A 26,534-nucleotide genomic window follows, 5' to 3' on the forward strand; every position below is an offset into this window, starting at 1 on the left:
CCTGAGTAATTCCCCAAGCCTCAGCCTTGTATGCAGCTGATCACCACCCACAATGCTGAGGCACGTTCCTGGTTTTTCACCACAAATTGCATCATTTTGGAAACTGTCCCTGGATTAGAACAAAACCACAGGCCAAAACTTGACTCCGTTTGCTTCCTACATCAGAAATCATTACACCTCTACCAAGATGTGTTTCCCTGCAGCAGAAAAGGCCACTTGATTCCTTTTGTGCTGACTTTCTCCTTAGTTCATGACTTCAGATCAACTGAAAGTGTCCCGCTACCACCAAAGGTGGCCGCCAACAACCAGGATCCAACCCCCGAGTCACCATCAAACGCGCTGGATCCGCGCCTTCCGCAGCCCAGCAGCAATTCCTGCCGCTGCCCCCTGCTCTGGGTCAGCCTGACGGGCATGGTTCTGGTGTGTGGGGCCGGCTCCCGCAGGACACAGCGCTCAGACCCGCTCTGTGTCCCGCAGCTTGGGCATCTCAGGTGCTCTTCCACAGTTGCGGGGCCTTTCCCACTCTTTTTCCACCAATGTTCCACCACTGCTGCACTGAATCACAGAATCCCAGAATTAACCAGGTTGGAAAAGATCTGTGAGATCATCCAGTCCAACCTATGACCCAACACCACCTTGTCACCAGACCATGGCAGCGAGTGCCACATCCAGTCTTTCCTTAAATACCTCCAGGGACAGGGACTCCACCACCTCCCTGGGCAGCCCATTCCAGTGCCCAATCACCCTTGCTGTGAAGAAACTCTTTCTAATCTCCAGCCTAAACCTCCTCTGCTGCAGCTCAAGGCTGTGTCCTCTTGTCCTGTCTGTGTTCCCTGAGAGAAGAGACCGAGCCCCACCTGGCTGCCCCCTCCTGTCAGGGACTTGTAGAGAGTGAGAAGGTCCCCCCTGAGCCTCCTCTTCTCCAGGATAAACAACCCCAGCTCCCTCAGCTGCTGCTCACGGGACTTGCATTCCACCGCTGTTCCACTGTTGCTCCGTGGCTGCTGCTGCTGCTGCTGTTCCAGCACAGCTGCAAAACCTCCCCTGGGGCTGCTCCCACTCCAGTGCCGCTCGTCTGTGACACTGCGGGGCCTCCTGGAACCGTGGGGACATTGTGACACCGCGGGGACACATGGAACCAAAGGAACCCTGTGCCACTCCAGGATCCTGTGGAATCCACAGGCCCTGGGGCACTGTGGGGCCTCATGGAACCAAGGATCCATTGTGATCCCTGAGGGACTCGTGGTTCCTGTCACTCCTGTGACACTGCAGGGCCTCATGGAACCAAAGATCCATTGGGACACTGCAGGGCCTCATGGATCCAAAGGGACCCTGTGACAATGTGAGACCTGATGGCAGAAAGGGGGGAACCTGTGACAGTGTGGGGCCTCATGGAGCCAAGGCGACCCTGAGACAATGTGGGACCTCACAGCAGAAAGGGGACTCTGTAACAATGTGGGGCCTGGTGGAACCAAGGACCATTGTGACACCACAAGGGCTCATGGGACCAGAGGGACCCTGTGACACTGGGGGACCTCGTGGCCCAAAGGAGAACCTGTGACACTGTGGGGCCTCAGGGAATCAAGGGGACTCAGAGACACGGTGGGGGCTCCTGGTTCTCAGTCTCTTCTGACACTTGTCTCCATCTACACAGAAGCCAAACAGGGCAGCCTGAGCCTCTGCATCCAGAATATTCCCGTCTCCATGGCAGGATGCTCCTGCTCACAGTGGTGCTGTGTGTTCCCTCTGCTCCCTGGGGGAATTGCATCCTACAAGAGACACCGAGCACTCCGGTACCCGACACCCCAGGGCAGGGCCTCCTTCTGGGTGGCAGCAGAGACATCTTTCACTCCATCAGAATGCTCAGAGCCCCGTCAAATGTGGTCTGGAATGTTTCCAGGGACGGGGCATCCACCAGCTCGCTGGGAAATCTGTGCCAGTGTTTCACCACTCTCAGCATCAAGAATTTTCCCTTATCTCTGCTCTGAACCCACCCTCTTTTAGTTGAAAACAATCTCCCCTTGTCCCCTTGACACAGGCCCCACGGAAACATTTCTCCACATGTTTCCGAGGAGGTGCTTTGAAGTTTGAAAGGTCACAATGGGGTGTCCCCACGGCCTTTTCTGCTCCAGGCTGAACAGGTCCAACTGTCCCAGCCTGTCTCTGTCACAGAGCTGCTCCAGTCCCCCGAGCATCTTGGTGGCCTCCTCTGGAAGTGCTCCACGAGGTCCGAGTCTTTCCTGTGCTGAGGACCCTCTTGTCAATTGTTTTTACAGAAGACGCAGTCACTAGGAGAGGGGAAACTCATCCTTCCTGAAATGCTGGTACAAGAGCAGGGACAGTTTCTGCAGGGCTGAGACACAGCCCCGAGGGAGGCAGGGACATTCCCATGGCGTCCCTGCAGCTGGGGGCCAATCTGCCTGCACTGGGAGCCCTCTCTCTGTGTCCAGCTCATTCTCCCACGGCCGTTGGCACGTGGTCAGCGGCCGTCCAATGCCATCCCCCTGATTGGCACTGATCTCCAAGGCAGCCTGGAGCCCTCCTGGGCCAACATTCCCTAATTAGGACCCTGCAGACACTTCCTCAATTCTTGTCCAAACCAATGTCAGCACACCAAAGACGTCACAGCACTTGTCCATGAGGTCAAGAATCCCCCATGGGGACACTCTGCTCTCTCCTCCATGGGGCACAAAGCAGCAACACTCCCAAGGAAAATCTTCCCTCGTGGGCCCTGCGGCTCCTTGGGCAAGTTCCAGAGCAAACAGTCAAGGCAGGCGCCTGAAATGCTTTCCCAGCATGCCCACAACATATCTCGGATGGATCCACAGTGCCCCTGGGAAAGAGAGAAGCAGAACCCTTCACTAATGACCTGGAATGTCCAAAAGGAATCACAGCCATGAACAGCTCTCAGGAACCACTTCTCAGTGGATTTTAACAGCTTGGAAGCCCAAGGAGTTTGAATGTCTTCCTGGTGCCTTGGGCCCTGGGCAAACAGGGCTTATCAGAGATGCTGGCAGGGGACCATCATCCCTCCTCCTCACAGGACACCTCTGTTTGCCCAATTAGCTCCGAGGGACTGCCTGGGGACAAGCCCCTCTTTCTCCACTTCCCTCTGGATGGGCACTTCCTGCTCAGGTCCAGCGCTGGCCTGGGCCCAGGGCCAGGGAACTGCAGAGACTCTCTGTGGGGACAAGGGCCTTTGGGGACCTGCAGCAAATTGCATCCAGGCACAGTGCTGGAGTTTGAGCCTTACTGGGGATGGGCTCCCTGGCACCCTGCATGTGCAGCAGCTGTGCAGAGCTGGAGCCAGGTGCTCTGTGTGGGCACGGTGGCTGTGGGTGGGACAGGGGGAGGGTCAGGGCAGGACATTTTCCCCCCTAAACTCTGCTCTGGGGCTGGAACTGTTTTGGGGCCTGCGAGGAAAGGGAATGGAGTGGTCCAGCTGTGGGAAGAAGCACACCTGAGCCATTTCCCAAGCCTCAGCCTTGTCTTGGGGTGATCAACATTTCCCAGTGCTCCCCAGTGTCTCCAGTGACTGCAGATTCCAATCACCTGCCTACCCTTGACTCCAAGTCCTCCCACATTCCTGTTTTTCTTGATTCCAATGTCCTGGAAGAGGGGTCAGTGCCCAGCCCTGTTGTCTCAAAGTGCCTGAGTGGGAATAGGGGCAACTGTGCTGGGACCCAAGAGAGTTTGGGATGGGCTCAGCTCTGGGCTGTCCCACAGGGAAAGCTCTGGGAGGGAAGGGGCAGCAGGAGATGGGGGATCTGGCTGTGGGGGCTGCTGGAGGATGGATTGTGGTGGAGTGGGCGCTGTTCTCACGCCAGGATCCAGCTGCCTTTGGCTCCCTGCCCTGCAGGCTGAGAGGTGCCCCTGGCAGCTGGCAGATCCCCTGTCCTGGCAAAGACAGGGGTGCAGGACGGCTCTGCAGGACAGCTCTGGGCACCCCTGGCTGCACCCCCACCTTCACACCCTGCAGCCAGCCCTGGGAGAGGAGGGAGGAGTTTTTCGCAGGGAGAGGGCTGGATTGGAGGGGATCCTATGGATGTCACCCCAAGACAGGAGACCTCTCAACTCTCCTGACACAACATTTCTGGGTTTCATTTTCTGTCATTCCCTGATCTTATCTCTGCTTCCTGGAGATTTTCCTCCTGGACTTGTTTGCCTGGGCCTGATCGGTCCCTGCCACCACTCACAGGCCCCAAATCTCTGTGCACTCTCCTTGACCCTGCAGGAACCTGCCTCTTTGCAGGGCACTGGCTGGGGGCAGTTTCTGTTTGCAGCTTGGAAAAAGGACAGGTCAGACTAAGACTGATCACTAAAAGTAAGACTTCAGATGTCTCAGGGACTTGTCAAATTTATAATACCTTTTATTTATATCCCCTCCCTGCCATTCTCCACTAGTAGGAAACTGAAAACAAGGTCTCAGGAAATGTCCTCATTTTTATCAAAATCCTTGGCTTGGAAATATTCTGGGACACATCAGAAACCCTCAGCATTGTCAGAGCTTCATGAGCATTTCACCTCCCGTGCACTCGAGATGCTCTGAGCTGTACTCACAGAATCTGCAGGCATTGGGATGTTCCAGCCCCAGGAGATCCCTCCAGGAGCTGCAGCTGCCTTGTCCTGCAGCCAGAGGCTTCCTGTGCCAGGGGCTGGGAGTGATTCTGCCGCAGTCACTCCTCAGCACCTTCGCAGCCCCGGCTGACTTTAAGCCCTGTGTGCCTCTGGGCCGTGCCCGGGCTTGTTGGGGCAACGCAGCCCAGTGCGGGGCTGGGGCTCCGTGATGCCAATCAATCCCAGCCCCTCCCCTGGATCGAGTTCCCCGAAGAGTCAGACTCAGGGGGCGGCTCAGAAGCCTAAGCCGCACCCCCTGGGCGGCACCCGGGTACAAGGCACCTCCCCCGGTTCGGGAAAATTCTCGGTTACTCGGTTGTTCACTGCTGCTCTGCTGTAACTCCCGCCTCTCGGTTCCCGCTCCCGCAGTGGTTCTTGTTCCATTGTATCCTCCCCCTGGCTTGGAGCTCATTGCTTGTTTTCCCCTTTCACCGCGGCTTTCAAATTCCCTATAAAACTGAGGACAAGGCTCCCAGGAGCCATCCCATCACAATCCCATCGCATCGCATCCCATCGCATTCCAGCCTGTTCGGGTTGCGAAACTTCTAGCAATAAACCTGTTAGAAGCCCGACCCAAACAGCCTCTCTCTTCCTTTGTCTCCGAGCTAACATGAGCCCACATCATCGGCTCCTGCCGTCTTTCCTCTGCCGAGAAGGCAGTGAGCTAGCCCAGCAAGCAGCTCTTTTGCTGATCCCGAAGTCGCTTCTGCGACGGGCAGAAGTAACGCAGCTGGACTGGCTCTGACCTGGGGCATGCCAGAGTCGGTGCCTGGAGCACCAAACGCTGCGTTACGGGCTGGCTGCAGGCAGTGCCCCAGCCCTGCTGGGCTGGGCCCAGGAGCTGCTCCTGGCCACAGCTGTCTCTCTGCAGCGCTGCCGCTTGCCAGGAGCCGCCTCTGTGCCAGGAGCCCGGCCCAGCTCAGCAGCACACACACAGCACAAGGGCTCTGATGACCCTCTCGGGCCTTGCTGCTGAGGCCCTGAACATCAGTCCCTGAGAGGGAGCTGAAGAAATCTCTCAGGAATTCAAAGTCAATATCAATCTCCAAAGTTTCCTGAAGTTTTAATGGGTCCCACTGAGGAACACTGAGGATGAGGAAGTGTCCCCAGGTTCCAGTTAGAGCAGAACACTGGAGGCAGTGATGGCAGGTGGGGACAAGCAAAGGAAGGTGTCTGTGAGGCTGAGGAAACCTGGATGTGTTCCATGACTCCAAAGGGCCAAGGCCTGAGCCCCAGCCCCTGGCAAGGCAGATCCTGTCCCTCCCTCAGTGCGCGGGGCTCTTCCCGGGGCACTGGGATGTGGGGATGTGCAGTGCCCAGGGCAGCACCATGGGGCGGCCCCTGCCAGGCTGCTGGGCAGGGACAAGGAGGCCCTGAGGCCCCAGGGCTGCAAGGGTCACTTGTCCCCTCCTGGCCTCAGGGCCAGGGACAGCAGCCGTGGCCAAAGTGCTGCACAAGTTGGCTCTGTCAGGGCCTTGCAGCCGCTGCCCATCCCTCTGCCCTCTGCAGCCCAGGCTGTCCCACGCTGTCCCTGCCCTGCGCCTCTGTCCCTGCAGGCTGTCCTCATCCCCCCGGCTGCCCCACCTTGCCGGCCCCTTCCTTTGCTGGCAGCTCTGTGTCCTGCCTGCCTCTGCCTGGGCACACAAAGCCTTGGGCTGCTCCAGACTCCTTCTGGGGGACGTCTTGCACCACAGCACTTCCCTGGGAGGGAAAGACCTTTCTCCTGGTGTCCAGTCTGGGGCTGCCCAGCTGCCCTTGGTGCCATTACTTCTTTGTCAGGCTGTTTTATACAATGAAGAAAAGCTCCTCCATCTTTGAAACCTCCCTTCAAGCCCTCCCAGGCTACTTCTCTTCTGTCCTCAGTTTCCAAATAACTGAGCCCAGGACCCTCAGCTTCCACCTGCTGGTTTTGTGTTGAGGCCTCCAAAGCCCATCTTGGGAGATTTTTGGGTTCTCTCGAAGGTCTTTGAAAATGGAAACATAGTGATCGAGGTCCAAGAAAAATGGAGTGTTATTTTTTCCCAAACCTTGCAGTGACAGAACAAGGGTCAATAGCTTTAAACTGAATGAGGGGGAATTTAGATTTGATCTAAGGAGGGAATACTTTACAGTGAGAGTGGCACAGAACTGCAGCTGTGCAAGGCAGAGAACGATGCTCCATCGCAAAATTCTTCAAGGTCAGGAGGTTTGTGCCAACCCCTCCACTCCCCAAGGATGGAATTCCTGTTGTGGGGGTTCCCTGATGTGCTGCGTGACCTCACAATGCTTCTGGCCAGAATGTCTGCTGGGGGCCAGCCAGGCTGCTGCAGCGGCAGTGACCTCACAGCCATCACCATTCCAGCCCTGTCCCCTGGGCCTGGCTCTCTCCTTTCCTCTGTCCTGGTCTTGTCTCTGCAGGGATGAGTGGTTTTGTGATGAACACCTTGTCCCCAAGATATTCCTGAGACCAAGCATTTGTCAGTCAGGCCCATGTCACAGCAGTGAGCTCATATTCAACTCGCTCAACTCCTCATCTCTGCTGGAGCCCACATTCAGCAGCCAAAGCCAGCCCCTGCTCTGGCCTTTCCCTCTGCCCTGCCCCAGGGCCTGACAGAGCCAGGCTGCCGCAGGTGACCTTGAGGTTGTGCAGGGCTCAGGCACAAGGGCTGTGCCAGACTCAGTGCTCAGCTCACACTCTGTGGGGTGGAGCAGAGCCCAGCCAGAAGTCACCCCCTGAAGCAGCAGCTCTGCCGTGCTGGCCACTGGGCCGGCTTGGCCAGGGAGGCTTCTGGCCATGCCCTGCAAGGAGCTGCTGCTGCCAAGGTGCCTTTGGTGTCTCAGGCTCTCCCTGGCACAGCTCCCACCACGGCACTCTGCACTGAGGCCTTCAATGTGTTGGGCTGGCCTGGGGCTTCTCTTGCAGCAGGGTCTGCCCTGGCCATGGCACAGGAAAGGCAGTTCCTGCTGGAGCAGGAGGCTCTGCCTGGAATGGGCTCAAACAGCTCCAACAAGGCCCTGTTTGCAAAGCCCCCCGTGGGGAATGCAGAAGGGAGGTCACGCTGCTTTTGGGGTGAAGAATGCAGAAACCAGCCTGACTCCTCCATTTCAAAGTTCAACATCCTCAGAGGGAGTTGCAGCTGTGGCAGAGCTGGTAAAATCCCTGGAGAAAGGAACAACCAACCAAGTGACACCACTGAGAGCTTCTCCAGAGCTGTGGAGTTGGCACAGCTGGGGCACATCTGACTGACAGGGCAGCGCCTCAGACTAGAAAAGCCCCATCCCAAATTTTAATGGCAACGTCTTCTGACATTTCCCTTCTTGGGGGAGGTGGGGATCCCTCCCTGGAGTGGGGACACTCCTCAAGGTCACTGCTCAAGGCCGAGTCACAGAGATTTGCCCACGGTCATTGATCTGGGTGAGTGACATCAATCTCTGCTTAATGACTGGTTCTGCTTTAATACAAGTGCTTCAAAATTGCGTCCTAGAGCACTAGATTGTAATAGTTGTTACAGCTCCTATACTGTACAGTAAAGAATTCCGATTAAGATCTTTTTCTCTAATCATGAGGGTAATCAATTAGATCTGTATTTATATAAATAGATCTGGTTTGCTATTACTCATCCCGTGGGACAATTTACATAAAGCTTCAATTCCACCTGTCCAATCCTTGCCAAATCAACATAAACCCTTGCCAAAATCTGGGGCTGGGATTGGATCCAGCTATTACCGCAGGCCTGGTTCCTACGGTATATCACTGTGCCCCGCAGCCATAGGGAGGAGGAGGAGGAGGAGAAGATCCAGCAGGCAGGAATTGTGCAGCAAGATTGATTGATTTGATTATTTTACAAACTCTTTTATAGACTTTTTTCTTCGTAGTCTAATTGGACAAAGGACCAGCCACCCCTTGGGGGTGATTGGCCAAAATCCTAAAACATCCATTATCAAAATATTTTCTACTATACCATAAACAAGACTTTCCAAGGTTGCAGGTGGCTTGGTTGTTTACATTCCCTGCTACCTCTGCTGTGAGAGAGAAAAGTCTCTCACGGACTTAGAAAATAGCAAGAAGATCCTCACTAACAGCATTTTTGTACCTACAATTCCCCCTTTTTGTTTTATAAGATAACAACCCTACTATTAATCCTAAATAGAAATCTACATCAGTTTTTAATTCTAAATATGTCCTTAAGGCTTTAACTATCTGACTCCATAACAAGAAATTTAAAATTCAGTCTCTGCTGGTGGAAGGACCATCCCAGTCTCTGCTTGTAGAAGGACCATCTGCCTGATGGTCGACATCCTGGTCCTCATCACAAGAGTCATTAGGCTGATGATCTACATTCTGGTCGCCATTTGGATGGTTGGCGTTCTGGCCATCATTTGGAGGTTGCCTGTTCTGCCTCTGCTGCCGTAGGTCAGGGCAAACGCATTTTGAAGGTAGCCACCGTACCCCAGTATCTGTGGAAACGCAAGCACACCCACGACCCCAAACGATAAGCTCATGAGGGCCTTCCCACTGGTTAGTGAGTAAATTCCGCACCCAGACTTTTGCCCGGGGCAGCTGTCTGTCGCCTGCAGACTGCAATGAGAGGAAATGATTCAGAATAACAGGATTATTTGAATTTTGTGGTACTGTAAGGTGATTAATTGTATACAAAGCTTTTGCTAGTCGGCTCTGTGGGGTTTCTCCATGCATTCCCCTTTTCTGTTTGTCCAAAACATGCTTCAAGGTACCATGAGCGCGTTCGACAATGGCTTGGCCAGTAGGAGAATGTGGGATACCAAAGGTATGGTCTACACCCCATAGGTGTAAGAACTGCCGCGTCTTCTCCGAGGCGTAGGCAGGACCATTATCTGTTTTCACAGAAGCTGGCACGCCCAGGACTGAGAAATCCAATTTCCAGTGGGCAATGACATCACGGCCCTTCTCTCCAGTGTGAGCAGTAGCCCACATAGCCGAGGAGAAAGTGTCAATAGACACGTGCACATATTTCAGCCGACCAAATTCTGGGATGTGAGTTACATCCGTCTGCCAAATCTGCAAGGCTTTTAGCCCTCTGGGGTTTACCCCCACTGGCAAAGGCGCAGCAAGTCCGTGACAGTCAGCACAAGCGCTGACAATGTCGCGCGCCTCGGCTGGCGTTAAATGGAACTGCTTCTGCAGGGTATGTGCACTTTGGTGGAAGAAACCGTGCGATGCCTTGGCTTGTGCAATTCTGTCAGGCTGAGGCCCTACCCACGCAGGGTTGGCCAGCATGTCAGCCCTGGCATTACCTTCTGTTAGAAACCCTGGTAAATTGGTGTGGCTTTGAATGTGCAGAATGTAATACGGATGCACTCAAGCCTGAATTGCAGACCACAAGGTTTGCAACAGCGAAAACAGAGCCGCATTGTTCACCTCCTTCAGAAGTGAACAATCTAAGCGTTGGGTGATAGCTGCTACATAAGCAGAGTCAGTAACCAAATTCAAAGGTTCCTGTGAGAATCGCTGAAAAGCCATGGTAACAGCCCTTAATTCGACCAACTGAGCAGAGTCTGACTCGGATTGGTAGGTTAATCAACCACCTCAAGGGCAGTGTAGGATACTGTGCGCCCTTACGCACAGCGACCCTGCTAAAAATTTGTCCCAATCCGTACGCCCCAAGCTGCCAACACGTCCCGTCCCCAAAGGTTAAGGGGAGTGGTAGCAACATAAGGCCTAATTGTAGCTGGGTGCCCCTCTGAATCCTTCACCATCACAGGCCGTTCGCTTAAATAGCTCTGTGTGGTTCCTCCTAATCCTGCGATGGCCGATCCCACCGGGGCTAAAGGCCATGAGGGAGGCCATGCAGAGAAGGAGATGATCGTTACATCTGCACCCGTATCAATCAAACCTCGAAGCTGAGTCCGGGGTGGACGGGCGTTTGGCAGGATCAGGGTACATGTCATCTGTGGCCTTTGGTCAGAGATGTCTGCAGTCCAGAAGGCCTGCGGAAGTCCCGTAGATCCACTGCCGTTATCTTCATGAGTTTGTTGCTCTATCCTGGGGACACAAGACTTAAAAGGCACTAATTTAGCAAGGCAGGTCTTTTCAGGAATAGTTACAGGGGGTTTTTGCGTGGAGACCATAGCGCAAATCTGACCTTTAAAGTCAGCATCAATAACTCCTGAGTGCACTAAGATTCCTTGATGGGCAACGTCAGGTTTTCCCACCAGCATCGCACTGGATCCCTGGGCTAAGGGTCCATATGCGTCCAAGGGAACCTTATAAATACCGCTAGAGTCTAAGACGACTGTGGCTGCGGTGTGGACGTCAAACCCGTCTGATCCCTGGGTGCTGTCTGATCCCTGGGTGCTGTCTGATCCCTGGGTGCTGTCTCTAGGGTGGCTGGGTAGGCCTGTGCCTGTGCCACTCTCTGGGGGAGCGACTGCATCGGAGAGCAATTCCCCCTCCTTGCAACCCGGCGGAAGTTTCCCGACAACGGCTGACCATTGGCATGAGTCCGGGATCTACAGTAGCCCGTGCAATGCCCTGGCCTGCCACACCTCTTGCACTGGGGGATCGCTGTGTTCTCTTTTTGGCTCGGCTTAGGCCGCTTCCGTTTTTTCGCCTGTTTTGGTTGCTTTGGTTCACGACCAGAAGATGCGTGAACAGGCTGCAGGAACGCAGCCAAAGCAGACCTTCCCTGGTTCCCAGATCCCACCTTAGCGCAGGCTTCGACCATGTCTGTTACCTCAGCGTCCCCTGGTAAGGCATCTATGATCTTTCTGCACTCCTCGTTTGCGTTATCTCTCACTAACTGCCTTAACAATAACTGTCTTAGCCCGTCATCCTCAACCTGCTTCTCGAGAGAAGCAGCGACTTTCTCTACAAAAGAAAGGAATGACTCTGATTTGCCTTGAACTATTTCAGTATATCGCTTTCTGGGTGCTGACAACTCTATGGTTTTCAACAGGGCAGCCATGCCGACCTGTTGAGCTTGCTGCAGGATGCTAGAGGGCAAGTTACCCTGTAGACTGGGATCAGAGAAGGGACCAGTCCCCATCAAAGCATCCACTCCTGCTGTCTGTCTAGGATCAGCAGCAGGGAGCTGCATATTTGCTAATGCAGCCTTGTTGGCCAGCTTTCTCCAGGTTGTTTCAAAAACTGTAAATTGTACAGGTTGAAACAGAATTTGACCTAAGTGTCTGATATCAAATGGAGAAAGCAAATCTGTATTTATCACCCTTATTATCTGCATAACCTCAGCAGAACCTAGCCCATATTGTGCCACTTTGGATTGGAGGTCCTGGGCAACTTTCCAAGCAATTACCTCATGCTTGTCATGCTCTCCTGAATCTGGGAGAGCCTTATACACTGGGAAAGCTTGGATCTCTTTTGGGGAACCAGTACCATCCTGAACTTCGGGCACAGCCTGCGGATGGAGTGTAACAGCTCCCCGGTTAGCTCCAGAATCCTCAGATCTATTTGGCATGCCAAGGATTTCTAATAACCTCCAGTCACCCTCCCCCAATGCTTGCATCTTAAGAGACTCTAGGAAGCGATTACGATGCGTCGGACGCACTGTTACCGTGCAGTCCGGAAAGGTCCAGGGCCGAGACCGGCGCAGCCTCTTTCTTCGCCACGCGGCTACAGCCGCCTGACGACCTGGGGCCAGAACCTCATCTGCCTCACTGCCTGACGAGGAATCATCAGGCAAAGGCAACTTTGGGGTGCTGGGAGAGAACAGAAATGTACGGGGAGGGGGGGCACCTTGGCTAAGTTCGCCAGAGCCAGAACAGACAGGACAGACTGCAGCTGGCTGCGCGGCAGTTTTTACAGCAGTCTCTTTACGGGAGGCCGTCTCGGCCAGATCCGACCGAGCCGGTACTGAAGCTGCAGCCGACTCTGGGGCTACGGCTGCGCCCGGCGCCGCGGCCGTCTCCCGCACAGCAGCCGCGTTCGGCGCAGTCGCTGCTTCCGCTGCTGTTTCGCGCTCCCCGGGCGCGCTCGGCGCCGCCGTCTCTGGCCGGCGCTCTGCGGCCGTTCCCGGCGCCGCTGCCGGTCCGTTCTCTGCGGCCGTTCCCGGCGCCGCTGCCGGTCCGTTCTCTGCGGACGCGCCCGGCGCCGCTGCCGGTCCGTTCTCTGCGGCCGTTCCCGGCGCCGCTGCCGGTCCGTTCTCTGCGGCCGTTCCCGGCGCCGCTGCCGGTCCGTTCTCTGCGGACGCTCCCGGCGCCGCTGCCGGTCCGTTCTCTGCGGCCGTTCCCGGCGCCGCTGCCGGTCCGTTCTCTGCGGCCGTTCCCGGCGCCGCTGCCGGTCCGTTCTCTGCGGACGCTCCCGGCGCCGCCGCCTCTCCCGCTGCTCAGCAGCCGCCGCCGCTTCCGGGTTTTCCCGTGGCAGCGCTGTTCCCGGTTTCGCCGCCGGCCGCGCCGTTTCTCGCCTCGGAGCCGCGGCTCCCGCTTCTGGCGGGGGGGCACGGCCGGCGCTGGCGCCGCTTGCGGCGCGGGCTCGGGCATTCGCCGCTCTAACAGGCTGAGCAAGTCCTCCATCCTACGGGATAGGTTTCGTAGCTCTGCCAGAAAGGGCAAATGCTGCATAAAAAGGTCCATGGTTCGGTTCTGAGACTGCGCAGAACAGTCCAGCGCCAGGGAGGGCAGCGGGCCATAGCCAGGCAGTCCCGGGAAGGGCACGCCCGGCGCTACGCCCGCTAAGTTAGATCCAGGTGCATACGGAACCGAACTAGGAGCCACTCAGGGGGTCCAGTTGGCTAAGCCGCTGATCTGCGGCCCTGGATAAGCCGTGGCCGCCGTCCAGCCGAACGGCAAGGCAGGCTGTGCGCCCGGCCTCTGCCCTGACCCCCCCCGCCTCTGGCGGCGCGGGGTCCCTGGGGGCTGCGGAGTCCTGCGAGTGTGCAGGGTGAGCCGGCGCAGGCTCTGCCTGTGGAGCCGGGGGGGTTATTCCAAATCCACCATCACTTGCCCCGGAAGCCCAGTCAGCGGGGCCCCCCTCGGACATTCCTCCGTCACTCATCACCGAGACAGGCGATCCAGCCCTGCTGTCACAGTCAAGGGCTGTCAGCAGAATAAATAACGACCGCCAGGTTTTGTGTAATTCTAACGCTGCCGGCTCCCCAGTCGGGAGCTCGTGTCGGACAGTGCATCCGAGCTCTTGCCATAAGGAAAAGTCCAGGGCAGTATCTCTGTCCATGGAAATCCCTTCTAAAGCAGCCCAGTCTAATAATTCCCGAACTGAGTTTTCAGGAATGGAGGTGCGCAATATGCTAAACTCACCTTTCCAGACCAGTACGACAGCGTCGTTCTGTGAGCCGCTGTTCGCCATTTCTCAGTCCTGTCGGACCTCCCGGTCCCGGGGGGGTAAAAGAAACAGCGTACCTCTACAGGAATTCGGCTTGGCTCGCAGCGTGCAGGACACGTCAGAGAGTGCAAATCACCTCGGGCAGCACCAAATATTACCGCAGGCCTGGTTCCTACGGTATATCACCGTGTCCCGCAGCCATAGGGAGGAGGAGGAGGAGGAGAAGATCCAGCAGGCAGGAATTGTGCAGCAAGATTGATTGATTTGATTATTTTACAAACTCTTTTATAGACTTTTTTCTTCATAGTCTAATTGGACAAAGGACCAGCCACCCCTTGGGGGTGATTGGCCAAAATCCTAAAACATCCATTATCAAAATATTTTCTACTATACCATAAACAAGACTTTCCAAGGTTGCAGGTGGCTTGGTTGTTTACATTCCCTGCTACCTCTTCTATGAGAGAGAAAAGTCTCTCACGGACTTAGAAAATAGCAAGAAGATCCTCACTAACAGCATTTTTGTACCTACATCCAGCCGTTCCCAGGCTCCCCTCACAGAAGGAGTTCACAAAGCCTGGGGGTCCTGGAAAGATTTCGGGATCTATGGGGAGTGTTTGGGGGTCCCTTCTGCACCTCATGACCCAATGGCAGCTTCTCTAATAAACATCGCCTGAAGCTCCCACTCTGCCCATGACAGGCACGCTGTGAGTGTCTGTGACATCCCGGCTCTGTGGCAGCCTGGGGACTCCTGGATGTCACCATGGAACCCCTGTGAGTGTCCGTCACCTCACTGTTCTTTAGGAGCACGGGGATTTCACCACTGGACTCCTGTCACTGACTGTGACATCCCGGCTCCTTGTCAGCACACAGACACGTCTGTTGTCACCATGGAGCCCCTGTGAGTATGTGTGAGCTCATGGCCCTTTGGAAGAAGACACCCTTGGGATTTCACATGAAGCCCCTGTGACCGGGTCTTTAGCAGCCCAGAGACCCCTGAGATGTCACTGTGGAGCCCCTGCGCTTGTCTGTGAGCTCTCAGCTTCAGAGCCGGCTGAAGACAACTGTGATGTCACTGTGGAGTCCCTGTGGCTGTGTGTGACTAATGCATCTTTAGGAGCCTAGAGACCCCTGGGATATCGCCGTGGAGCCTCTGTCACTTCCAGTGACCTCGTGGCTCTTTAGCAGCCTGGAGACACTTGGAATGTCACTGTGGAGCCCCTGGGAGTACCTGTGACAGATCAATGCCCCAGCAACATGAAGTCCCCTGGGATGTCACCATGCAATGGCTTTGACTGCCTCTGACCCCACGGCTTTTTTATCATGCCAGGAAAAGCCTGGGATGTCACCATGGAAGCCCTTTGACTGCTTGTGCCGTGGTTTAGGAATGATATTCCCCTGTTTCATGCTCCTACTAAAACCGCAGCGCTTCTCACTCCCCTACTGCCTCGCATGGAAAGCACAAAAGACAAAGATCCTGGGCTGGGATAAGAACAATTTACTGGGAACAGCAACGAGATAAGGAACAAACAGGAACACCAACAATATTGATAACAGAAGGGATAAGACAAAGAAGTTACTTACAGGGAAAACTGCAACACCACCAACCCTGCCCCTGTGTTCACCCAGGTGCTTGTGAGAAACCAGAATAAGGAGATCACCATCCAGGTGTCTTCCCAACATGGATCACCAGGAATGTGGGTCACCAGGTCTCTTAGCAAAGTGGGTTCTCTGATGGAGGATGAAGTTGGGGCAGCAGACAAAGCTTTTCCTGCAGTTGGGGCGGTCCCAGGGCTTCCCTTACCGGTGGCTCCGTTGGTGTTTAGTCAAGTGAGAGCTCTGGATGAAGCTCTTCCCACACTCAGGACACTTGTAGGGCCTCTCCCCAGTGTGGATGCGCTGATGGGGGACAAGGCTAGAGTTGCGGCAGAAGCCCTTCCCACAGTCGGGGCAGCGGAAGGGCCTCTCGTCTGTGTGAATCCGCTGATGCAGGAGGAGAGTGGAGCTGTCCCGACACCTCTTGCCACACTCGGGACACTCGTAGGGCTTCTCCCCGGTGTGGATCCTCTGGTGGTGAATCAGGGCCAAGCTCCTGCTGAACCTCATCCCACATTCCCCACACTTGTAGGGCCGTTCCCCTGTGTGGGTCATCTGGTGGCGGATCAGGCTGGAGCTGACATTGAAGTCCTTCCCACATTCCAAGCACTTGTAGGGCCGTTCCCCGGTATGGATCCTCTCGTGGCGGATCAGGTCAGACCTCCAGCGGAAGCTCTTCCCACATTCACCACACTCATAGGGCTTCTCCGTATCATGAAGCTGCTCATGGACCACCAGGTCTGAGCTCTGGCTGGAGCTCCAGCTGCCATCCCGGCACAGGGTGGGTCTTTCCTCCTTGGAGCACCCTGGGCTGGGTTTAGAGCCCCTCTTTGTGTGGGATCTTTGGGGCTTTACCTTCCCGTTGCATTCCTGTGGCGTGGAGCCACTCAAAACGACCTCTTCCACAAGACTCTGTCGGGGGAATTTGCCCTTCCTGGTCTCCATCCTCAGCTCATTGTCTGGGGGAGGAAGGACAAAGAGAGGATGGGATTTGCTTCCATGTCAGAGGGAAGGGGAAGGAGATCCCCCAGCTCATCCTTGGCAGGATGGCGTCGGCAGCAGGGCTGTCCTGCAGCCAGGGGTGATGCTGGGCTGAGACATGGAGCAGAAGAGAGGTGGGAAAGGGGCAGTGAATTCTGCCTCACCTGTCTGGCTGTCCTGGGGCATCTTCCTCTTCCTCACAGCTTTCTCCTCCATCCAGCCAAGGTTTGGGAATAGGAAATCCTGCAATGGGGAAAAACAAGGTGTGAGTGCATTGGGTTGGGGGTTCCTCCTGCCCAAGTCCATCTCTAGAAGTCACCGGGCCTCTGGTGTCCATAAAAACCTCCAAAACACCAAGATTCAGTTCAAAAGAAGCCTCCTGCAAGTTCCCCCTCTCTGGTCCCTCCACTTTGAGGTTCTGGGGGCTCCCTCGTGTCCCAGCTGCTGGGGGTCCTCAATGTATTGGGTTTCCCCCATCTGCTTGGTCCCCACCCACCCCAGGCTGCCTGGGGTCCCTGGAATTCCAAGGCTCCCCCCTCTTTGGTCTCCAAACATGGAGATCCTTTGTGTCCCTCTTCTCTGGCAACCCCTCACTTAGGAATGCTGGGGGGCTTTGGGAGTCCTGGGGTCCCTTCTCCCCTTATTCTCTGCTTCAGGGAGCCAGGGCTCCAAGGCATCCCCCCTTTCCCACTTCAGGGTCCTGGCAATCCTTGAGGTCCTCCCTCTCTGAGGTCCCCACTTCAGGGTCCAGGCAGTCACAGGGTTCACCCTTTCCAGATTCCCTCTCCTCCAGATTGCTGGGGTTTCCCCAGTCCCAATATTGTTCCTCTCTGCTCTCCTCACTCTGGGGGTCCCAAGGTGCCCCTGCTCTGGCTCTTCTGGGGGGTCCCACAACCCCCTGGCTCTGGGCTGAAGGCAGCAGTGCCTGACCCAGGAAGGCCAACTCTCACTGTGGGGTCGGGACCCGGCATCCCCCCGCCCACCTTGGGGGCTCTGCTGGCAGCAGCTACCAGGACTGCCAGAAAAACACTTCCTGGGGACACCCCAGCATCCCCCAGAGGATCTTTTTGCCTCAGCTTTGGAGTCCTGCAAGCTCCAAACAGCCCCTCCCAAAAAACACTGGGCTGCTTTTAAGGGGAACTGCCAGGAGAAATGAACCCGGCTCAACCACCTCCAGAGAGAGTTCAGGTTGGGGTTTGTCATAGGTTAGCAAGCATAGTCCCGGAAGGGATGTCCTTGCTAAGGGGTGCTTACAGTTTCCTCTGGGAACTGATAGAACCTATCAGCTGGCCAGTTTGAATATGGACAATTCTCTAAGCCACTTATAGTTGTGAACACCTCTGTGATCCACATTTAAGAATAGACAAACTCCCCCTCCAAGCTCTCTCTCGTTTCCGGCGCTGGGACAGGTGGCTGCAGGGCCTGTGTGGGGGCCAGCGGGCCCGGCCAGGCCCTGCTTGGGCCAGGCTGGGCCAGGCCATGGCCATCCTGGAGCCGATGGACCTGTTCCAGCCATGGAACCCCTCCCCACTGCCTTGCCGTGGGGAGCTGGAGCGGCTCAGCTCTCCCCCCTCTCCACTGTGATAAGAAAAATTCAACATTCCAGCTGCAAAGCTGGAAGGCCGAGGTGAGATTAACCCTTTTACTGCTGTGAAGAGCTGAAAACCTGAGGGAAGAGAGAGAGGAGATGCTTAAAGCTGAAATTCTCTTGTGAAGCTGTGATATATCAGAGTATCCCATTGTAATTTCCGGAAGATATGGGGGGTGGAGTGTTCAACTCGTAAGCAAAAGCACCTGCGCTGAGATAGGCAGATGCTGACGCAGCTGTAATTTCATGAGAAGTTTGGACAGGGAGAGATGAACCAGATGAGGACTTTTGCTCCAAACGGGAAAGGAGAAAACCTCAGTCCCTAGAGATGAACCAGATGAGGACTTTTGCTCCAAATGGGAAAGGAGAAAACCTCAGTTCCTAGAGATGCTCCCAGAGATAGTCCTAACAAGGAAGATGAGGAAGACCCATTGCTCCCAGGGAAGGAGAAGGGCCTCTGTTTTTGTTTCTGAACGGCTCAACCTTAAAATTGTACCCCAAAAAACTTCAAGAGTGGACCCTCGAAAGCAGTTGCGGGAAAAGCTGCAAGTCGGGGGAAAGGACTCACACGCAGGCAGAGAGACTCCTCTTCCTAAATGGACTGAACGATATTTGGAAGTGGGCGGCTGGCTCGTTGTGATACTGTTTTCATTCATAGCAGGAGCAAGAAGAGACTTCTCTTTCTAAATGGACTGAACAAGGTTATTATGGAAGTGGTAACCAGACTGAACATCTTAAGGGTTGTCTTTTTACATTGTCAGTGGGAGAAGGGAGGAAGGTGGGGGGAGGAGGAGAGTTCTGAAGGTGGTATAATTTTTTTTCTTCCCTCTTTTAGGTCTGTTAATAAACTTTATATTCTCTCAAGTTTGGTGCCTGCTTTGCATTTCTCCTAATTCTTATCTCACAGCAGATAAACAGTAATGAGTATTTTAGACCAAACCACTACACCATGGTATGTGAGGAGGCGTGGCCGTTTCTTTTGTTTCCTAATTGCCCCTGATTGTCTCCTGGGCAACCCCCTGCCCTCACAGCCTCTTCCTTTCAGATGGGACAAAATTCCTGAAAAGAAAAACAAACCCACAACAACCAGCAGTCACACCCAGCCTGAGGGGACTTCTCTGCTGATTGGTCATTATCCACCGGCAGAATGGGCAGCTGCAAGGACTTAGACAATCAAGGACTCCCAAAATATCCTGTGACTCACAGAATGACATCATTCCATTGTGAACCTCCCTGACCTGGGGCAGGTACTGAGCATTTCCACCTGAACCTGAGCATATAAAACCGGGCTTGGGGGAGCTAGGAAAGCACTGCTGCTCAAGGGATCCAGAGGAGGAGCAGAACTTCCACAGGACCAGCACTTTTGACAAGACTGTGACCACCACGTGGTAGGATCTCGACCATCACTCTGACCAGCACGGTGCCAGGTTGTACTCAGTCTTTGTGGCTTAAAACCTGTTTTCTCTTGATTGCTGTATTTATTGTAATCTCTTTAATGAATTGTGAGCCCGACCGGAACTCTCTCTGGAGGTGGTTGAGCCGGGTTCATTTCTCCTGGCAGTTTCCCTTAAAAGCAGCCCAGTGTTTTTTGGGAAGGGGCTGTTTGGAGCTTGCAGGACTCCAAAGCTGAGGGAAAAGGATCCTCTGGGGGATGCTGGGGTGTCCCCAGGAAGTGTTTTTCTGGCAGTCCTGGTAGCTGCTGCCAGCAGAGCCCCCAAGGTGGGCGGGGGGATGCCGGGTCCCGACCCCACAGTGAGAGTTGGCCTTCCCGGGTCAGGCACTGCTGCCTTCAGCCCAGAGCCAGGGGGTTGTGGGACCCCCCAGAAGAGCCAGAGCAGGGGCACCTTGGGACCTGCAGAGTGAGGAGAGCAGAGAGGAACAATATTGGGACTGGGGAACCCCAGCAATCTGGAGGAGAGGGAATCTGGAAAGGGTGAACCCTGTGACTGCCTGGACCCTGAAGTGGGGACCTCAGAGAGGGGGGACCTTAAGGATTGCCAGGACCCTGAAGTGGGAAAGGGGGGATGCCTTGGAGCCCTGGCTCCCTGAAGCAGAGAATAAGGGGAGAAGGGACCCCAGGACTCCCAAAGCCCCCCAGCATTCCTAAGTGAGGGGATGCCAGAGAAGAGGGACACAAAGGATCTCAGAGTTTGGAGACCAAAGTGGGGGAGCCTTGGAATTCCAGGGACCCCAGGCAGCCTGGGGTGGGTGGGGACCAAGCAGATGGGGGAAACCCAATACATTGAGGACCCCCAGCAGCTGGGACACGAGGGAGCCCCCAGAACCTCAAAGTGGAGGGACCAGAGAGGGGGAACTTGCAGGAGGCTTCTTTTGAACTGAATCTTGGTGTTTTGGAGGTTTTTATGGACACCAGAGGCCCGGTGACTTCTAGAGATGGACTTGGGCAGGAGGAACCCCCAACCCAATGCGCTCACACCTTGTTTTTCCCCATTGCAGGAGTTCCCATTCCCAGACCTTGGTTGGATGGAGGATAAAGCTGTGAGGAAGAGGAAGATGCCCCAGGACAGCCAGACAGGTGAGGCAGAATTCACTGCCCCTTTCCACCTCTCTTCTGCTCCATGTCTCAGCCCAGCATCACCCCTGGCTGCAGGACAGCCCTGCTGCCGACGCCATCCTGCACAGGATGAGCTGGGGGATCTCCTTCCCCTTCCCTCTGACATGGAAGCAAATCCCATCCTCTCTTTGTCCTTCCTCCCCCAGACAATGAGCTGAGGATGGAGACCAGGAAGGGCAAATTCCCCCGACAGAGTCTTGTGGAAGAGGTCGTTTTGAGTGGCTCCACGTCACAGGAATGCAACGGGAAGGTAAAGCCCCAAAGATCCCACACAAAGAGGGGCTCCAAACCCAGCCCAGGGTGCTCCAAGGAGGAAAGACCCACCCTGTGCCGGGATGGCAGCTGGAGCTCCAGCCAGAGCTCGGACCTGGTGGTCCATGAGCAGCTTCATGATACGGAGAAGCCCTATGAGTGTGGTGAATGTGGGAAGAGCTTCCGCTGCAGGTCTGACCTGATCCGCCACGAGAGGATCCATACCGGGGAACGGCCCTACAAGTGCTTGGAATGTGGGAAGGACTTCAATGTCAGCTCCAGCCTGATCCGCCACCAGATGACCCACACAGGGGAACGGCCCTACAAGTGTGGGGAATGTGGGATGAGGTTCAGCAGGAGCTTGGCCCTGATTCACCACCAGAGGATCCACACCGGGGAGAAGCCCTACGAGTGTCCCGAGTGTGGCAAGAGCTTCACTCGGAGTTCTTACTTGACTAATCACCAACGGAGCCACCAGTAAGGGAAGCCTTGGGACCGCCCCAACTGCAGGAAAAGCTTTGTCTGCTGCCCCAACTACGTCCCCCATCAGAGGACCCACTTTGCAAAGAGACCTGGTGACCCACATTCCTGGTGATCCATGTTGGGAAAACACCTGGATGGTGATCTCCTTATTCTGGTTTTCCACAAGCACCTGGGTGAACACAGGGGCAGGGTTGGTGGTGTTGCAGTTTTCCCTGTAAGTAACTTCTTTGTCTTATCCCTTCTGTTATCAATATAGTTGGTGTTCCTGTTTGTTCCTTATCTCGTTGCTGTTCCCAGTAAATTGTTCTTATCCCAGCCCAGGATCTTTGTCTTTTGTGCTTTCCATGCGAGGCAGTAGGGGAGTGAGAGGCGCCGCGGTTTTAGTAGGAGCATGAAATGGGGGAATATCATTCCTAAACCACGGCACAAGCAGTCAAACGGCTTCTGTGGTGACATCCCAGGCTTTTCCTGGGATGATAAAAAAGCTGTGGGGTCAGAGGCAGTCAAAGCCATTGCATGGTGACATCCCAGGGGACTTCATGTTGCTGGGGCATTGATCTGTCACAGGTACTCCCAGGGGCTCCACAGTGACATTCCAAGTGTCTCCAGGCTGCTAAAGAGCCACGAGGTCACTGGCAGTGACAGAGGCTCCACCGTGATATCCCAGGGGTCTCTAGGCTCCTAAAGGTGCATTAGTCACACACAGCCACAGGGACTCCACAGTGACATCACAGTTGTCTTCAGCCGGCTCTGAAGCTGAGAGCTCACAGACAAGCGCAGGGGCTCCACAGTGACATCTCAGGGGTCTCTGGGCTGCTAAAGACCCGGTCACAGGGGCTTCATGTGAAATCCCAAGGGTGTCTTCTTCCAAAGGGCCATGAGCTCACACATACTCACAGGGGCTCCATGGTGACAACAGACATGTCTGTATGCTGACAAGGAGCCGGGATGTCACAGTCAGTGACAGGAGTCCAGTGGTGAAATCCCCGTGCTGCTAAAGAACAGTGAGGTGACGGACACTCACAGGGGTTCCATGGTGACATCCAGGAGTCCCCAGGCTGCCACAGAGCCGGGATGTCACAGACACTCACAGCGTTCCTGTCATGGGCAGAGTGGGAGCTTCAGGCGAAGTTTATTAGAGAAGCTGCCATTGGGTCATGAGGTGCCGCCCCTGTGCAGGATGTGCCCATCCCGAGGAACATGGGCATGTGGGACTTGTCCCCAGGTAGCCACTTGGAGCTAACTGGGCAAAGAGAGGTGTCCTGTGAGGGGGAGGGATGTTGGACCCCTGCCAGCATCTCTGTTAAGCCCTGTTTACCAAGGGCCCAAGGCACCAGGAAGACATTCAGACAACTTGTGCTTCCTGGGACTGCCTGATGCAGGGTGGTCTGTGCATGGCAGACCTGAAAGAAGATGGATCTCCAGTGGGGACTGTTGGGGAGGATGAAAGTTTGGTAAGAAAGTTTCACAGGTATGTAGGCTTGGCAGAAAGATCTCTGAATGTAGAAACTGGGGATGTGATAGAAATGAAAGTAAGTTTTGATATAGAATAAAAGATGTTTTGCTGAAACAGTGATCGATGAGTAACTGAGAAGGCAAAGGCTGGAGATGAGTAGGAAGGAGATTTTTAGGAATAGGACAAAGGTATGTGACTACAAACAAAAACATGTTTTTCACCAAGTAAATACATCTCAAGAAGAGCATAAGTAAATAGAAAACATGTCTTTACCAAAAAGAGAGATATGGCAGGCAAACAAGAAATGTTGATGTAGCAAGAAGAAGAAAGGTCTGAGAATTTTCCACTGTAACTTACTTACTCTTGTGATTGGATAATAATGACTATAATATGGTGATGGTAGTAGTTATGATAGGCTATAGGCAAATGTAAAGGTATTGGGTATGGTGCTTATTGGTTGTTATGTGTTAAGATACTCTGCAAAGAAAAGTATATAATGCTTTGTAACTTGAACAGAAAGTGGCTTCAGGTATGCCTACAGCTGGAGCTGGCAACTGTAGGGCTGGCTCTGGATACCCGCTCCCTGAAATGCTGTAACTTCGCCTATGCAATAAACAGCTCCAATAGGAGACAACCCCCACTCCACCACAATCCATCCTCCTGCAGTCCCCACAGCCAGATCCCCCATCTCCTGCTGCCCCTTCCCTCCCAGAGCTTTCCCTGTGGGACACCCCAGAGCTGAGCCCCTCCCAAACTCTCTTGGGTCCCAGCACAGTTGCCCCTATTCCCACTCAGGCACTTTGAGAAAACAGGACTGGGCACTGACCCCTCTTCCAGGACCCCGGAATCAGGGAAAACAGGAATGTGGGAGGACTTGGAGTCAAGGGTAGGCAGGTGATTGGAATCTGCAGTCACTGGAGACACTGGGGAGCACTGGGCAATGTTGATCACCCCAAGACAAGGCTGAGGCTTGGGAAATGGCTCAGGTGTGCTTCTTCCCACAGCCGGACCACTCCATTCCCTTTCAGGCACCAAAACAGTTCCAGCCCCAGAGCAGAGTTCAGAGGGGAAAATGTCCTGCCCTGACCCTCCCCATGTCCCACCCACAGCCACCGTGCCCACACAGAGCACCTGGCTCCAGCTCTGCACAGCTGCTGCACATGCAGGGTGCCAGGGAGCCCATCCCCAGTAAGGCTCAAACTCCAGCACTGTGCCTGGATGCAATTTGCTGCAGCTCCCCAAAGGCCCTTGTCCCCACAGAGAGTCTCTGCAGTTTCCTGGCCCTGGGCCCAGGCCAGCGCTGGACCTGAGCAGGAAGTGCCCATCCAGAGGGAAGTGGAGAAAGAGGGGCTTGTCCCCAGGCAGTCACTCAGAGCTAATTGGGCAAAGAGAGGTGTCCTGTGAGGAGGAGGAATAATGGTCCCTTGCCAGGATGTCTGATAAGCCCTGTTTGCCCAGGGCCCGAGGCACCAGGAAGACATTCAGACACCTTGGGCTTCCAAGCTGTTAAAATCCACTGAGAAGTGGTTCCTGAGAGCTGTTCATGGCTGTGATTCCTTTTGGACATTCCAGGCCATTAGTGAAAGGTTCTGCTTCTCTCTTTCCCAGGGACACTGTGGATCCATCCGAGATGTGTTGGGGGCATGCTGGGAAAGCATTTCAGGCACCTGCCTTGACTGTTTGCTCTGGAACTTGCCTAAGGAGCCGCAGGGCCTACAGGGGAAGATTTTCCTTGGGAGTGTTGCTGCTTTGTGTCCCATGGAGGAGAGAGCAGAGTGTCCCCATGGGGGATTCTTGACCTCATGGACAAGTGCTGTGACGTCTTTGGTGTGCTGACATTGGTTTGGACAAGAATTGAGGAAGTGTCCGCAGGGTCCTAATTAGGGAACGTTGGCCCAGGAGGGCTCCAGGCTGCCTTGGAGATCAGTGCCAATCAGGGGGATGGCATTGGACGGCCGCTGACCACGTGCCAACGGCCGTGGGAGAATGAGCTGGACACGCACAGAGGCTCCCAGTGCAGGCAGATTGGCCCCCAGCTGCAGGGACGCCATGGGAATGTCCCTGCCTCCCTCGGGGCTGTGTCTCAGCCCTGCAGAAACTGTCCCTGCTCTTGTACCAGCATTTCAGGAAGGATGAGTTTCCCCTCTCCTAGCGACTGCGTCTTCTGTCAAAACAATTGACAAGAGGGTCCTCAGCACAGGAGAGACTCGGACCTCGTGGAGCACTTCCAGAGGAGGCCACCAAGATGCTCGGGGGACTGGAGCAGCTCTGTGACAGAGACAGGCTGGGACAGTTGGACCTGTTCAGCCTGGAGCAGAAAAGGCCATGGGGACACCCCATTGTGACCTTTCAGACTTCAAAGCACCTCCTCGGAAACATGTGGAGAAATGTTTCCATAGGGCCTGTGCCAAGGGGACAAGGGGAGATTGTTTTCAACTGAAAAAGAGGGTGGGTTCAGAGCAGAGAAAAGGGAAAATTCTTGATGCTGAGAGTGGTGAAACACTGGCACAGATTTCCCAGCGAGCTGGTGGATGCCCCGTCCCTGGAAACATTCCAGACCACATTTGACGGGGCTCTGAGCATTCTGATGGAGTGAAAGATGTCTCTGCTGCCACCCAGAAGGAGGCCCTGCCCTGGGGTGTCGGGTACCGGAATGCTCGGTGTCTCTTGTAGGATGCAATTCCCCCAGGGAGCAGAGGGAACACACAGCACCACTGTGAGCAGGAGCATGCTGCCATGGAGACGGGAATATTCTGGATGCAGAGGCTCAGGCTGCCCTGTTTGGCTTCTGTGTAGATGGAGACAAGTGTCAGAAGAGACTGAGAACCAGGAGCCCCCACCGTGTCTCTGAGTCCCCTTGATTCCCTGAGGCCCCACAGTGTCACAGGTTGTCCTTTGGGCCACGAGGTCCCCCGGTGTCACAGGGTCCCTCTGGTCCCATGAGCCCTTGTGGTGTCACAATGGTCCTTGGTTCCACCAGGCCCCACATTGTTACAGAGTCCCCTTTCTGCTGTGAGGTCCCACATTTTCTCAGGGTTGCCTTGGCTCCATGAGGCCCCACACTGTCACAGGTTCCCCCCTTTCTGCCATCAGGTCTCACATTGTCACAGGGTCCCTTTGGTTCCATGAGTCCCTCAGGGATCACAATGGATCTTTGTTTCCATGAGGCCCTGCAGTGTCACAAGGATCCCTGGGAACCATGCGGCCCCCAGGGATCACAATGGATCCTTGGTTCCATGAGGCCCCACAGTGCCCCAGGGCCTGTGGATTCCACAGCATCCTGGAGTGGCACAGGGTTCCTTTGGTTCCATGTGTCCCCGCGGTGTCACAATGTCCCCACAGTTCCAGGAGGCCCCGCAGTGTCACAGACGAGCGGCACTGGAGTGGGAGCAGCCCCAGGGGAGGTTTTGCAGCTGCGCTGGAACAGCAGCAGCAGCAGCAGCAGCCACGGAGCAACAGTGGAACAGCGGTGGAATGCAAGTCCCGTGAGCAGCGGCTGAGGGAGCTGGGGTTGTTTATCCTGGAGAAGAGGAGGCTCAGGGGGGACCTTCTCACTCTCTACAAGTCCCTGACAGGAGGGGGCAGCCAGGTGGGGCTCGGTCTCTTCTCCCAGGGAACACAGACAGGACAAGAGGACACAGCCTTGAGCTGCAGCAGAGGAGGTTTAGGCTGGAGATTAGAAAGAGTTTCTTCACAGCAAGGGTGATTGGGCACTGGAATGGGCTGCCCAGGGAGG

This window comes from Coloeus monedula, assembly GCF_965178545.1.
Source record: "Coloeus monedula genome assembly, contig: HAP1_SCAFFOLD_4, whole genome shotgun sequence".
Taxonomy (NCBI): domain Eukaryota; kingdom Metazoa; phylum Chordata; class Aves; order Passeriformes; family Corvidae; genus Coloeus; species Coloeus monedula.